The sequence below is a fragment of the Falco peregrinus genome, chromosome 7, assembly GCF_023634155.1.
Source record: "Falco peregrinus isolate bFalPer1 chromosome 7, bFalPer1.pri, whole genome shotgun sequence".
Lineage (NCBI taxonomy): Eukaryota > Metazoa > Chordata > Aves > Falconiformes > Falconidae > Falco > Falco peregrinus.
Genome location: NC_073727.1, coordinates 24,414,366 through 24,429,657, shown reverse-complemented (window position 1 = coordinate 24,429,657; position 15,292 = coordinate 24,414,366). Strand labels below are relative to the sequence as shown.

General features: G+C 39.9%; 1 protein-coding gene across 3 annotated transcripts in view; it reads right to left on the bottom strand.

The window, feature by feature from the left end:
• Positions 1-15,292, bottom strand: part of PRDM1 (PR/SET domain 1) — a 105,384-nt gene that overhangs the window by 55,047 nt on the left and 35,045 nt on the right. Inside the window, exon 1 of one of the 3 annotated variants that reach the window (XM_055811311.1) lies at positions 10,777-11,008. The exons of the other annotated variants lie outside the window; for them this stretch is intronic. The gene's annotated coding sequence lies outside the window, so the exon portion shown is untranslated. Of the gene's footprint in view, positions 1-10,776; positions 11,009-15,292 lie in introns of those variants that run through there. 3 annotated transcript variants of the gene reach the window in all.

The window sequence follows — 15,292 nt, the reverse complement described above, 5'->3', positions numbered from 1 at the left end:
CATCCAGCCCCGGCACTGTCAATATTTGGAAGCTGTACTGGAACTCATAAAGCCTCCATAAAATGGATGTTAGTGAAACAAAACAAAAAAAAATCTGAAACTTGCATTCATAGAGTCATTTGAGACTTTCTTACTTTAATCCAAAACGGTATTAAGGAGATAAATATTTATAACTCTGCTATGCTTAAAGAGGCACTTCCTAGCAAAATAGCTAATGCATTTTTGTCTTAACAAACACGGAGTCCAAAACCAGCCTGTCATTCCAGATTCCTGATTTCAGATTAACTTCAAAAATTTTGATTTATAATGTTAAACTTTCTGCAGTTAGTAGAATAATTCACAGAAAGAGTCTGTGATTTTTCTGCCTAAGAAAAAAGTTACTGCAGAATTGACAAAACAGGCCTGTCAATATCTCATTTATCGGTTTAAAATATCTTCACTTTTATTTCATTCTCCATTATAAATCAAATCAGTTATATCAAACCATACTCATGTATGAATGAGTCTGTCAAGAAAAATTACTTCAACAAAATAACTTCAGGCTACAAATTAAGGTTTTGTTCTTTGATAGTAATTTTAAAAGACTAAATAAGAAAAGATTTACAGCTATGTATTTTATTTTGTGAATGAGTCCTAAAATAATCATTATGTACTCTAGAGGCTTTTCTGACATATTAACTAGAAACTGACATTTACTATTAACTTAATTGACAGACCTTTTGTACAACCACAGTCAAATTAAGTATACTGTTAATAAACCACACAAAAATAAAAATTAGTTATCTTTTAATTATCTCATAATTTTGTTTCTTGCCACATGTTTAATGGTCTAAGTCACAGGGAACTTAACTGAATTAAATGTACTTACACCAGTGCAAGGATAACCTAAATGAAGAGGGGGTTGAATACCCAACGTTTTAACAAATAATTTTTACCTGGTCAATAAAAATACCTTAAAAGCATCAAATTCTAAACTTCTGTCCTAAACAGAGGCTTCTATTGCGAGTAGTGGATGCTATAAAGTTATAAATCCATTACTTTATTCAGAGCTAACAATCTCATTTGTTTGTACAGGTAGGTCACTTAATTCATCAAAGGAGGAAAAGTTAGTCTGAAAAAATAATCATGAAGAGACAATTTCTTAAATACTTAATATATCACCCACTGCCCACGGTCAAAAAACTGAAATACCAACTTCATCTGCCATAACAAAACAAAATACATTGGTTTTGCTCTAGATGTGCTTTTGAAGCCTTTCATGCTGAGTTCTGGGTTTCTACCCATAGGAATGAATAATTTGCTTATGCTCAACAAAAGCCTCTATTTCTTATTTCATATGCATAGAGGGGACTTGTGTTTGCCATAAAAAAAAAAATAATAATAAAAAAAGAGAGACAATTACAAGTCATCCAGAACCAGTGTTTTTCTAACAGTTCAAGAACTGTTCAGAATAAAGATGCTAACTCAACCCATTTGTAAGCCAAGATGATTAATCAAGCTGACCATGCAATGCTATCACTGCAAGAACTGTGCTTGGGTGAGAGGTCTCTCCCATATATAAAATGCACATTTTTGCCTTGGTAAAAGTTCAGAAAACAAGACTGTCATCCCATATGCCTTATGACAAGCAAATTCCACAAAATTTTCAAATCCCCCAGCATATAAGCAAGATGCACAGTTTTGACTCACCTGATCTATTAGGTTTTTGCCTTGTACAGAAAGCTCAAAGTTTCAGCACTATCTTGCCCCTGCATGCACTGCACAGAGTATCTCCACATAGTAACCTCCTGCGTAAAGCATGATCTTGCCTATTTCTCTCCCCTTTCTCAAAGCATGAAAGCAAAGTTACGCCAACTATCCTGAGAAGCTTTATACTGCACCAAGCACCTGTTCAGACAACAGTCAGTTAAAAAATCAAAGTAACAGCTGAGTTGAGGTCAGCCACCCTACAAACTTCAGGACATACTCGGAGACCCCACTACCCTCATCCCTCCCATCTTTATTTGAAAATAGCAGCTCTGGTAACGTGATGCCATCCTTCCCTTCCCTGTTTGAGCAGGCAGTGAAAGCCCTCCCGCTGTCTTCTACTCCTAAGAAGAAAGCATTAAGTCTCCAACCTGCACTAGCCTGTCTGCAGAAATAAGACAACTCATCCCACACTGATAGCTTTGTTCAAGGAGCACAGGTTCAACAGAGCCGGTTTAACCATTAGGTTAACTATTAGCTAGCACCCCTACAGATCACGTTACACTCACTATGCATACTTGTTAAGGTATCCTTTAAACGAAATTTAGTTTAAGACAAGCACTCGGGTTAGTCAGTCTTCTCTGAGCACGGCTAAAGGGTAACATCGACTGCCCCAACACAGAGCATCATGATGCACACTGAGCTTGCCTTGGAACAAGCTCCATGTTTGTAGAAACAATGGCTGTAAATCACTTCACTTACACAACTCAAACATTTATTACCAATACAAAAAATTCTCCAAGGGAATTCATGGGCACTAAAAACTTACATTAGGTGTTCACAGATCTAACAAATGTCCTTAAAACCCGTTCATGCAAACATTCCTCTTCATTCATCCAAAAGCTGCTCAAATTTAGAGGCTGAAAACAGCAGCTGTCTTCTAAAAAACAGTGTAAAGTTACCATGGTTTTTCAAATCTTTTTTTCGAGAGTCTCACAAGTTACTTACACTGGTCAGTAAACTACTTAGTGCTGCCATTATTATTAACCGTATTAACCTAAAACTTGACAAAAACCTTAGCTGCAATGATACTCTGTCACATCACACAAATTATTTTGTCAAGCTCAAAGCGTAAGTTTTATTATTATGGACTTTTATTACAAAACCATCTAGAAGCCATGAGCAAGAGCACCATGCCAGGCATCACACAAGCATGTAGAAAGAAACTTCACCACCTCAAAGAGTTTGCAATCAGATAGAGAAGGGAGACATAAAGTGAAACAAGGTAAGTGGCATTACCTTCACTTCACAGGACAAATAGAGTATGTATTGAGGCTTAGAAAGATTAAGCCCCTTCTGCAACTATAGACTTAGCACAGCAGCTATTACCATTACAGGGCTTTTTACACATGCCAGGGCTCACCAGCACCAGGCCTGAAACACGAGGGATTGTCAATCTGCATTAATTTAGTGTAAAACAGTTGCAGGAACGGAACACACATCTCCTGTCCTACCCACAATTCTAACAACCCCAACTTTACCCCTTTTTACACCTATACCCCCTTGTTCCTGTGACAGTTGGTGCTACCCTGTTCCTGGTTTATATTAATTCAAGATCCAAATCTAGTGCCTAGCTTTTCAATCTTTGTAGCAAATAAGATTAATTTTTAATTTTAAGGCCCTGAATCAGCAAAACATTCAACTACGTGCTTAATTCTATCCCTATTCAGTAAAGTACTTAAGTATTTGCTTAATTCTCATTTACTCCGCTGAGACTTGAACATGTGCTTAAAGATAAGCCTCTTCTTAAGTACTTTGCTGAACTAGGGCCTAAACTGTGACCTAGGAGCCAGGAAGAAAAGAAAAAAATAGATCAATAATGTTTAGTGTTATTTCCTCACAAATATTAAGCTAGCTGAAAGAAAAAAGATTAAGAAAAAATAAAAATAAAACTCACTTTGATTCAAGCAGTACGTACAGTTAGTACAGCTGTTTTATGGGAAAAGACAAATTTTATAAAATCCTACTAAGAAATATCTCATTAAAAATTACTTCTTGTTGCCCATTTACATCTACAAACATGCATTATAGCAATGTGTTGAACCAACCACTCACTCTCAGTTACAATACTGGAATCTTGGAAGTTTTTCAAGCTAGGTACCTGATGATTAAGTATAAAAAAAAATTTAGAGCAGAATCCAATTTATTGAGTACAGGTGAATAGAATTCAGTTTTGTATTATCTTAAGACACAAATAATGGAGCCATTGGGAAGATACAAGGGAAGGGACCCCATGGTAAAAGCAAGAAGAAAAATAAGATACTCTTGTACTCCCCTAGGAAGAAACCGCTAGAGTTTAGTCATCATCAACTGAAACGATGCAGACACTGTGAAATACATTCCCTTGCAAAAAGGTCTCATCATGAGTGGATCCTTGGGCCAGCATGGAGATAATAAAAGATCAGGATCAATGAAGCTCTTGGCAGGTAGGGGAAAATGTGTCTACACATCTAAGCTCAGGCTTAGATAGCAGAGATGGCAAAGTATGACATTTTTTCAAAAAATCCAAATATACTGGCTACTGACTCATTTTCTTATGTATTTGTCTGCCCTGCCCTTACGACCCTGAATTATTCCATAAAGCATGCTTTTCCACTGGTAAGAAACTAAACGGACCAAACATACCCTTTTTACTGCAGGCTCACTGTTCAAACTAAAGCTACCTTGCCTGTTTCAAGGATATCAGTATCAATTCAACTAACATGGCCAGCAAATATTGGTAAGCTACAAGTCAGGGAAAATACCTGCAGATGAAACTGAAGTTCTGTTTCTTCCAATAATGCATTTCTTACCATTTCACAAGTTGGTCAAGCCCAAGTACTAAAACTGAATACATAGTGTGAAACTGTAGAAAGATGCTTTCACTATGTATGTGCCCATGCAACTGGAACAGGATGCTCCAGATGATTTCCACACTCAGAGAAACTGGTCCTTAGCATTTTGCCAGGAGAAGGGCCCTTCTCACAAATGGAGACCAAACACATGTCACTAGCAGGTCTCCTCTTAGCAAGTCTTTCATGTCAGCTGCTGCTGCTCTTCCTTCAGGAACTGCAGTTCCTCTGTAGCTGGGGTCATTGTTTTCATCTACCTTTTGATTTCTAGCAAACGGGAATGCTATTTAATCTTTGCAATTCCTAAGTTACACAGATGCTTAACTTCGTGCAGTGTGAATGGTTCCACTGAAGCTTGAACTACAGAGCATAAAGCTAAAACATATGCCTAAGCGCCTGCAGGATTGGGGCCTAAAAACCTGAGTATTTACTAGCTATTACCCTTTTGATGGATCCATCCCACTATAACAATGGATAAAAGTGTTTATAAAAAAAGCTTTGAAGCTGAGAGATACTCTGTAAGTACATGTGTGGGGTAGGGGAAGTGGAAAGGGCTAGAGACACAGATTGCATTGGCTGCCCTGATGTTTGCCATAGAAACCACACATCATTATTAGCAGCTGTAGGATTAAGAAGCCTCTGTGGTTGAGGTAGTTCCTCATATTTTGGATGAGTGCTGCCAGATAGCAGAGGGTGCAGTTTCTCAGCTCCCACCTCAGTTCAGTCCTCGAAAGGAACATGCCCCACCCGGACACACCATTCCGTGGAAGGCTCTGCTGCAGTAATACTCACACTCACCATCAATGCGCACAGCCACCCCTGTCAACATGGCCTTTGTCTCTCTCCTGTCTGTGTGGCAGTGGTCATGGCCAACGGCTAAGACAGAGGACGGCGAAGGGATGAAAAATGTTTATCTGTATTCCCATCGTCAGAAGGGTAGGAAAGGTCACCTGGTGCTCCCCTTCAATCACACGAGAGCCAGGTACCTGCCATCCCCTCGTGAGCTGCCAGGGCTATGGAGGTATAAAATATTTTCCAACAAAAAGAAACTGGATCACTTGCCTGGGGGAGCTGTAACATTTATTCCAACAACAATGAAAGACGGCTTTGATCACTGCAGCAGCCATACGTCTCTGATTGCAGACAGCAAGCCCACCTCAACACAGTTACAACGCATGTACCAGTCTCCTTCCTCCCACCAGGCTGGATGTCAGGCTAATCAGTTTGATCTGACAGATTTTAATTAAATTAATTAAGGCCTTTCTGAATAGACTTGATTAGTGTTCCACAGAGGAATCTCTCGTGAAAAGAAACCCTGTCAGGAAAGGCACTAATATTTTTCTCCTTTCACAATGGTAAGTTTCTCGGGTTGGTATTGGATTTTTTTACACCATTAATAAAAGGGCTTCATAAACACACAGCATATGATGGTTTTTGAAGCTTGACACCCCATTATTTTAAATTAACAATAGCCTACAAAAACCCAGAAGATATTCATGTTCTCCTTCAAGCAATTTTATTATGCTGCAGTTACTGCCAACTCTAGCATTTCAAATATGACCTCTTACTTGGATTTAAACAGAAATACACAAAATCAAGATGCAAAACAATCCTTATCACTTCCAATCAACCTTCTCAGAGTGGCTGCTTGCACAAACATGGGAAACTCAGCACGTGTAGAAATGCTGTGTTGCTAACACTGTGAGAGGCCACCTTGTTCCCCACATTGGCTTGTGCAAGAACAAAGACAATTTTTGTTCAATAGGACTTGACTGAGATTGTGCTGGCATCACTTTGAAAGAGTGCAGTATGGGCAAAACCCCCTCCTGTCTGCACGGATGCAAGAGCATGACCAAGTCAGGAGGCATCATCTTGCTTCCCACACCACACTTGCAATCTGCAAAAGTGCTGAAGCTTGAAATCCCCTGGTGCTGGTAAAAGACAGTCACACTGTTCACAAAAGATGTCCCATCACCTGAGGCAGCCACAGCTAGTGCATGCTAAGTAGCACGTCCTGCAGCTAGTAATGACCACTGCTGTATCACAGCTAGTCAAATGGACGTGTGCTTCTGAAGCCTATTAAAAAGTGACATGAAATCCCAAGTTTACAAATAGAAAAGCTCATTGTACTGTATTTACAGTAAGGGCATCCTTGACTAGATGATAACCATAAAAATGCAGGTAATACTTACAGATAGTTTAAACTAAATGTACTTTGAAAAACAAACTCACCTCTGAATATTTTTTTTTAATTTTTTCCTTGTATACCAGGCCGAAAGTGTACTTCTCTACCCACTTCTCCTATCTCCTGTTTCTCCCCACTTTGTATGTTCAATTTAATAGTATATTAAGCTGTCCAAGCATTGCAAAGGATTTTTATTTCAACCTGAGAGAAAGCAGGAGTGATTTTTTTTGTGACTGAAAGGATGCTAAGAGATCAGGTGCTGAAAAACCACTACTTCATCTACCAACACTTTCTCTTCCTCTGAAGCCAAAGTGGTCATTCAAAACACTTCATCTTGAAGTGTCAAATGATGGTGAGTCCTAAAATTTTTTTTTGTGACACAGGTTAAACAGGGGAAGGGAACTCTGAGGTAGGAAGATACTGCATTTCAGAATGGAAGTCAAAATGAATGACAAAAAAAACCACAATAGGAAAAAGATAAAAAACCGAGGCAAACTGGGTGAAGCAATAAGCTAGAGAGAGAAGATTAAGACACAAGGTACTCCAAGGCAGAAAGTGACTGAGAAAAACAAAAGTTAAGGCTGGTGTCCTCCAAAGAAAGAAAAGATCCTGAAAAAGAGAAAATAGTGTTAACAGGCATTCACTTTATTAAATAAGAAAGAGGAAAGAAGAAAATGGAAAGGCCATTATAAATTTTATTCTGTGCCTTTCTCATTGTTTTGATTTTTTCCATTTTATTTTCAACATATCTGTTACACTACACTCATCACAAGAAAATTCTGTTTCTGGCTAAGTCAGTACCCATCTACTATAGTTTTTCAATAAACAAAAGCTATTTCAGCTTATCTTCTGGTTAGTTTCAATCCAGCAGACCCAAATGCATTTTCTTGTGCTATTTTCCTCAGTCTTGTGCTTTTCTGAAGTTCAAATTAATTTATTCTGAGCTTGAGCTAGTAACTAAAGTCTTCTCATTGTACTGAGATCAGATTTACAGGTCAATGTACGCATTCCACTCTCAAAAACATACCTGGTTGCAGCATCTGTTGCAGTTTTATCCTCACAGCCACACTCGGACAAGAAACAGAAATTGGCTAAAGTGTAATTCTGTTTAGTAATTTCAATGGAAACATCTATTTTGAGACTTTTTTGGCTGTGTTATAAATGCTTCAAGAAAAGAAGGCAGATGAACAAAGAGGGATAGATTTGCCTTTGCAGGAAACAAAAAAAAAGGACTTTTTTTAATAAATTATACAAAGAAAGATAGGTTGCAATAAAAAAGACACATCCAGGAAGAAGAAAGAATTCAGTGCGACTGACCTTCAAGTTCCCTCTACTCTTTCATTAACTGTCCACTGAGGTGATCCCTGGCCAAATACGGGCAATTCAGAGCCTGTCATAGAATTACAAGATGAATTAGGGACTGCTGCCACAAATTTACAGCTACCAAGGCCTCTGCTGATTAAATTTTCCCAGACTTGAAAGTAATTTCACTGGAAACACTCCTAATGTGGCCCCAAGATCAGCATCACGACAAATGAGGAAGGGGAATAACACTTTTCCCTTCCAATTATCCGGTGATTTTTTCTCCTGTGTGATTTGTAAGCAAATAGACATAATTTAAGCCAGAGTGACATGAAAGTGCCAGATCTAACATGGGCTGTTTGTGTTCTAAAAAACTTCCCAGAAAAAACTCAGTTTTCCATTCCCTTCAGGAAAGGCGACTCCTGTATTTTCTTTCAAATTCTGATTTGCACAGCTTATTAAGTAACTTCAATTATCACACCAAATAATTATTGACTCACCACGGAATCAATTGAAAAGCTTATGTATTTGAAACTGTACACAGAAATGCTCACTACAGGTGAGTAACTTCACATGCATGAGTTGTCATTCACTTGGTGGCACAACTCACATGCATAACTATCTGCAACACCAGGGCCTCAGATTGTAAACTCACTGAAGCTGAAACCAGATCTTATCTGCCTGTAAAGCACCTGGCAGTGCACCTATCTTTGCCAGTACATAAATTAATTATCATTAGCATCTGAATTTTGTCAGCTCCAGCATTCTCCCCTAACCTCAAACACCGAATTTCTTCCCAGAGCGATGCCTATGCACAGTGGATGATATACACGTGGATATTTAACTATCCTAGGATTTAATTTAGAACCATTTCAAATTTTTCAATACAAGATGAACATGTGTAAGACATCTGAAAAGCTTCTAAGGTCCGAGGTCTGGGTGGGGTAAGGGAAAACTTTAAAGGTAAAAAGTACACTGAATTCAAATCCTGAAATACTTTGACCTTTAAACAGAACCTTCCTCCCCTCCTGAGGTTTAAGATAAGTTCAGCAAACAAAATTTCACCCTGGGCTTGACACATAATCTGCTAAATTACTGAAGAAATAAACAAACACTCTTTCCTTTAATTTAATAATTTTAGGGGAAAGACAGACCCCACTGCTATAACTACTGGTGATGGTTTTACATAAAAACTTACATACTAGGAAAAGCACTCCTAGATTTTAATAGGAAATACAAATTTAGAAACAGTTGTGAAACAGCAGCTCGAAGATAAGGAACTCTGAACAAAATGACTTTTGGTCATCTGAAGAAAAGAATAGTAATTTTCCTTAATCGTTTCAGACTGATTGCTTCAGTTCGGTAATCTCACATTTCAATAGGTTTTTACTGCTGAGCCTACAGAAATGGGGAGGGGGGATGGGAGAGGACAGGACTGGAAGTGCCGGTCAGTTCACTCAAATCTTTTTGGAGCACCTCAGCTAGTATTTTTTAAAAGTTCTCCGGTCTTTCCTTCAGAACGCTACCTGGTATCAAAAGAAATCTAGTAGTATACAGGTTTGGGTTTTTTCCTCGGAAAAAAAAAAAATGGAAGGGAACATTTCCATGTTTGATGATACGCTGTTAAGCAAATCTTTGTCATCAAGATAGCAGCTGGCTTTGATGCATGTGTGGATATTCAGTGCCACTTTTTCCTGCCTCCGCTTTCTCTTCTGAGGTCTAGCCTTTGCTTGTGGACTATTTAGACACCTCCTTCAAGAGGCATGAAATACTCCAGTGAACAGTGAAAGCTACCACGTGTTCACCAGACTAAAACTAAACTGAGAAGGAGAAAAAAACCCCAAAGCAATAAAAAAAATAAGAAAAAAAAAGTAAACTCTTCACTCATTCATTTAGGTAAGACAGAAATCCTAACCTACTAACCACATGCCAGCAAAGACATTAATTTTAACTGTAGAGCCTCTGATTAAATTACATGCTACATGAAAAGTCTGTTTCATTCAAATGAAGAAAAAAAAAAGCATTATTTTCTATTCTTGTCTGAGAGCTGCTTGGGTATGTATGGACACAAGACCTCTGCCTACTACCTTATGACACCACTGTCTAAAACCTATTTTTCTTTTATTGTTTCATAAATCACAAAAGCTCCACAAGTCAGTTTCTGGTAACACATTTTTCTTCAAATTCATAGCTGGGTCCGTTAAAAAAAAAAAAAAAAAACTTGATGAAATTTTATTTGCATTTACCATACTTAGGCAGTGTGATGCTAAGTCTACAGTGTACAGCAATAATATTCATTCTTAAGTCACAGAAAGCAGCATGTTTTTAAAGTCCATGACAAAAAAAGCAGGGAATGTCAGATTACATCTGTTACAAAGAGAATTACAGAGTTAATAATATATTATTAAAATACAAGCAATGACAGTGAAAACTAATCTCTGAATCTTCACCTCTTCCCCTATTTGTACCATGTAACAGAAAACTGAATACACTCACAATACCCCACCCCAGAGAGACAAGCCTCTCTTCACACAAACATACATCACTCTGCATCTAATGTACACTAAAAAAAAAAAAGAAAAAAGCAATTTAACTCGGAAGAGTGCCAAAAAGTACAACTGATACTTGACTACATAAACACTTTCTCAAGTTGTACATCGTCTTGGGGGCTGCATCCGCCTCAAGAAGTAACCCTTGGTAGCAGCTACTTACAGCTCTTTCTTCGCATTGAAAGCACCAAGTGGAAACCTCGGATACAGGTCAGAAGGTAAGGTGCAGTCTGCTGGCCAGTGCCTAGGGCAGGTGTGAGCAAGGGCCAGCCGACCGCTTTCACACTGAGACCCGTGCCAGCAGTTCAGAGTCTTTATGAAGTGAGAAAGTAGAGCAGAAGCTAAGAGAGTATATCTTTTAAGCAGGATATTTAGGAGCCTCTGCAATCCCTTTATCAGACACACAAATGCAACCTGCCTGTTGGTGGGGTTGTTTTTGTCCTTCCCCTCCACTCTAAAAATACTAACCCTTCTCCTGAACTAGTTGGAAGGGAGTTGTGAAGGGGTGGAGTAAGGGAAATCAGTGCAGCAAGTCACCTTTCAGCCACCTATGACATCAGCCTGCTGCCCTGATTCCTTCATTAATACCTTTGAGCTGAAAACAATGGGCCTGCCATTAAGCACCACACAGTTCGAGATAAGAAAGCCCTAAGCAGATAATAATCGGTGCATTTAGCTGGATTTCAAACATTCAGCTGCTTAATCATTTCTTCCTCACTGCATGCTACCCAAACACAGGGGGAATGCTTTGGATGCCTTGGGCTAAGGAAGAAGGAGCTGGGGTGTGGGGAAGAGGAGGGAGAGAGCGGAGCCACAGGATGGGGATTGGGGGAGAGGGGGATTTCATTGGCAATCCTCTCCCTGGGAAATGAAAACATTTCTTAATTGCCATTAGGGAAATAGGTTAAATACAGGCTTGGTAAGCTGCTAAGGACTGGCTAACAGATTAGAGGGGATGGCCGTTGAAGTATACTCATTTCCATTATACGACAGAGCAGGGAATTTTTGTTTTCTTAATAGTCTTCAAAGACTGTTCCTGTCAGGCACTGGGTGTGAGACTGCTAGTTAGATTTTAACTAGTCACCTTCCAGCTGACGAAATCAGGCCCAATTCTCTGGCCCTGAAGTCACTGCTTTACTGCTTCATCCAAGGAAACAGAAACTGCAAGACATGCTGACAAGGAAGGTATTGTAAGATCAGCCTGCTTTGCTCACACAAAATAACAATGAGTAATTGCAGAATCAGAGAAGCGAAAGACATGATGCAGCATACCTGCCACACCAGCAAAGGAGGGCAAAAAAGGCATCTCAGAATCCCCAAACACTGAACAGACTGACGGGCTGAGCTTGGGGTGAGCAGCAGTCCTGCCAGGGCTGAGTAACTTCTCACTTCCAAAATCTTGGGTCTCATGTGGGTGGGAGTACGGGCAACTTAAGAAACTTAAATGGCACTGCTTGCCTGCTAAGATCTTCAAAGCCCCCTCCTTCTCAGCACTCACCCAAGGCACCTCCTTCTGGCGGGTGCCCTTCCTCTTCACCTGTAGGTTCCTCAAAAGCCATCCACAAAGAAGATGGTAAAAAAAACTTTCCAGCAAACTGAGCGGGAGCAAATATACTCCAAGTTTCCCTCTAAACAGGAACAGTCTTACTCATCCACAAAACTAGAAAGTGGCTATAAGCAGTACACACTGCAAAGCTGAGACACCATCCCATCACTCTTCATCATGCAAAACTTCCTGGGGCATGAGTGGGAGTTTTATCTGAGTAAAGTCTGAGGTTTTTAAGGAAACCCTTTGTTCTGGGGCTCCCTAAAGCCAATATACTGAACTATGCAAACGACCATGGATTGGCAGGTGAAGTTGGCAGGGGGTCTTTTAAAGAAGTTTCTGGCAGCAATGCTGGTTTAAGGCAGTTGCTGCTACCCCCTTTCTACCTGCAGACACATTTACCTTCCCCCACCCCAGTTGTCCTCACTGATAAAGACACAAGCATTTTTACAGTTGTGTGCAAAATGGATCAAGGAACTGCTCCAGCTGTAAACTACCCTGGCTGGGCACTCTTCCACGAGCTTTAACTTACACTCATAAACAACTACAAGGCAGGGAACGCTATGGCCACAATTTAATAAACAAGAAACAGGGACACACAGGCTACAGCCACGGCTGTAACCATTCTACAGCACTGCAAACTACTCACCCAGAAGGGCCTATGTCCAACCTACGAGCATCTTTTAGCCCCTGCAACAGGGCTACATCCAAGTCACCTGCCAGCAATGACCCCTGGTCTGTTTTTAACACCTGAACTGTGCCCAGAAATTGTCCAAAAGAGTGTTGGCTGAGTCAGACCAAAACTGCTAGTAACCATCCCTACCAGTTAGCAGTATAGATTTCCAGCACCCAGGGCTCCTATGCCCAGTAAGCTAGCATCATTAATCCAGAGGCCCAGAAACTGATTTAAGGGTATTTAGTCTCCTGGGGGAGGCAGAACAGCCTAGAGTGATCTCCACCAACTTTTGATAATATGTCCAGTATGTATTCATCTGCATTATCGGACATCTCAAAACATTTTAAAGACTGGTGCTAAGTGTCAGTTTCATCTGACTAAAGGTAAACTTCTTGGTTGCAGATGTCTGAAAGAGATTGATAAATGTGTTGCAAATGTTGGCTGGTTTTCCCTATGGACGGAAAAGGGAACTCTGAGAGAACTGACTCAAATTCAGGTATATGAAGCTGGGTGAAAAATATGCCACCCCAGCTCGCTGCCCAGAATCACACTGGAGACAAAGGGAGACCATGAAATTCAGTTTGGATGTTCTCTCTTCCAAGTCAATATGCTTGCTACCACATGACACTTAAAGCATCCTTGCCTGTGAGTATAGACAGATACAAGATCACTGTGGAACAGCAACCACATTGGTATCAAATGCCGTTGAAGGTCGTTTGCTCAGCTGTTCTGCTATCACAGATTCAACCGGCATGGGCAGAAAGCCCATTCATTTACATAGCACTAGCCAGTGTTTTTCACTTGGCTACTAATTCCATGCATTTCATCTGCAGGGAGTGCATTTCCGTGGAACACAATGAATCTTGATCTGAAGTCAACAAGAAATGGAAAACCCAGCACCTTCCTTGGTTCTTGCTTCCTTTTATCACCTCCCATTCAGAAACGTTTGCCTGCTTCCCATACATATAAACTACCTGTGAACTGACATAAATCCCTGGGCTATGGATAGGTACTGTTCCTGGCTGATCCAAGAACTGACAGGAATATACACACCAGGGCAACTAAGGAACCAAGGTGATAGCATGCTTGTTTTAAAGAGCCTGGGACAGATCCCTTGTGTCTGCCTATCATTTCAGGCCAGAAGTTTGTGACCACATATTTAGCCACAGCCAATCTAAACTAGTCACAGCACTGCCAGAAAGACAACTGTATAATGAAAGTATGCTTTTGCATGGTGACTGCACATGATATCCTTAGTAGCTGAATGCTACTAAGTGGTGTCAACCGTTACCTCTGCCTTCTTGACAACGTTTCTTCCAGCATAGATACAGTTCAAGACTGCACCCTTTAAACTATTTGGACATACAAGCATAAGCCTTACATGCAAGTGTAAGCCTTTTCAAATATATGACAGTGCTATGGTTTGATTTTTAGCAAACAGCACACATTTATTTTCATTCAAGACCACCTGAGTACCTCTGAATGGCACAACATACTAAGCCAGCACAATCCTGGCTCCCAATCAAGAAAAAAGATGCTGTCTTAAATGTAACAGAAGGTCAGTTAATGTTTTTTTCTGTCATTAAGGAAAGGAGAGGTACTGTCTTGAAGTACTAACACAGTGGCAAAGCAGTGGACACGTGCTGTATATCAAGTACTTTCCTTGACAACATAATAAGCATACAGATAAACTGGCCCTTTCTGCAAGTTACAACAAGTCCAATTACTCTGAACCCTACCTTTGGTTTAAGGCACTCGAGTTCTCATTCCATAAACCCTCTTGCATGTGCATTCCTGTAATACAACAAATTCCTTTTCCCTGCTTATTGCATAAACACTTATACTATATTTAAATACAGAAATAATGTATCTATATTAATGAAGAGTCTTCAGAGTAGTATCATGACATCAGGTGGTTATCCTTTGATGGCATAAAATTAGTAAGGTCAGTGAAAAGCAGCAGCTTTATGGCAAGCATGGGGACTACTGCTGTAAACAGGGCTCCTGACTCCTATATACTAAATACAGAATCATGGAATGGTTTGGGTTGGAAGGGACCTTAAAGATCATCTAGTTCCAACCCCCCTGCCATGGGCAGGGACACCTTCCACTAGACCAGGTTGCTCAAAGTCCCATCCAGCCTGGCCTTGAACAGTTCCTGGGAAGGGGCATCCACAGCCTCTCTGGGCAGTTAACTCCAGATTTCATTTTCAAAGTTATTCTTTAAATTTTAAAAATATTTTTTTTTTACGTCTTGCATATCTAAAGAGAGCATCTCTATTACAATATCATATTCTACAAGAAGGAAAATTAACCTCATCAGTCATTCTGGAATCCCCCATGTTATGAATAACATCTCAAACCACACTTGGCAAACCAAAAATGCTTTGAGGAATCCCGGACAAGTAGTTGGACAGAAGTCTACTTATAATTACGTAAATATGTTGTGCTGGGAAA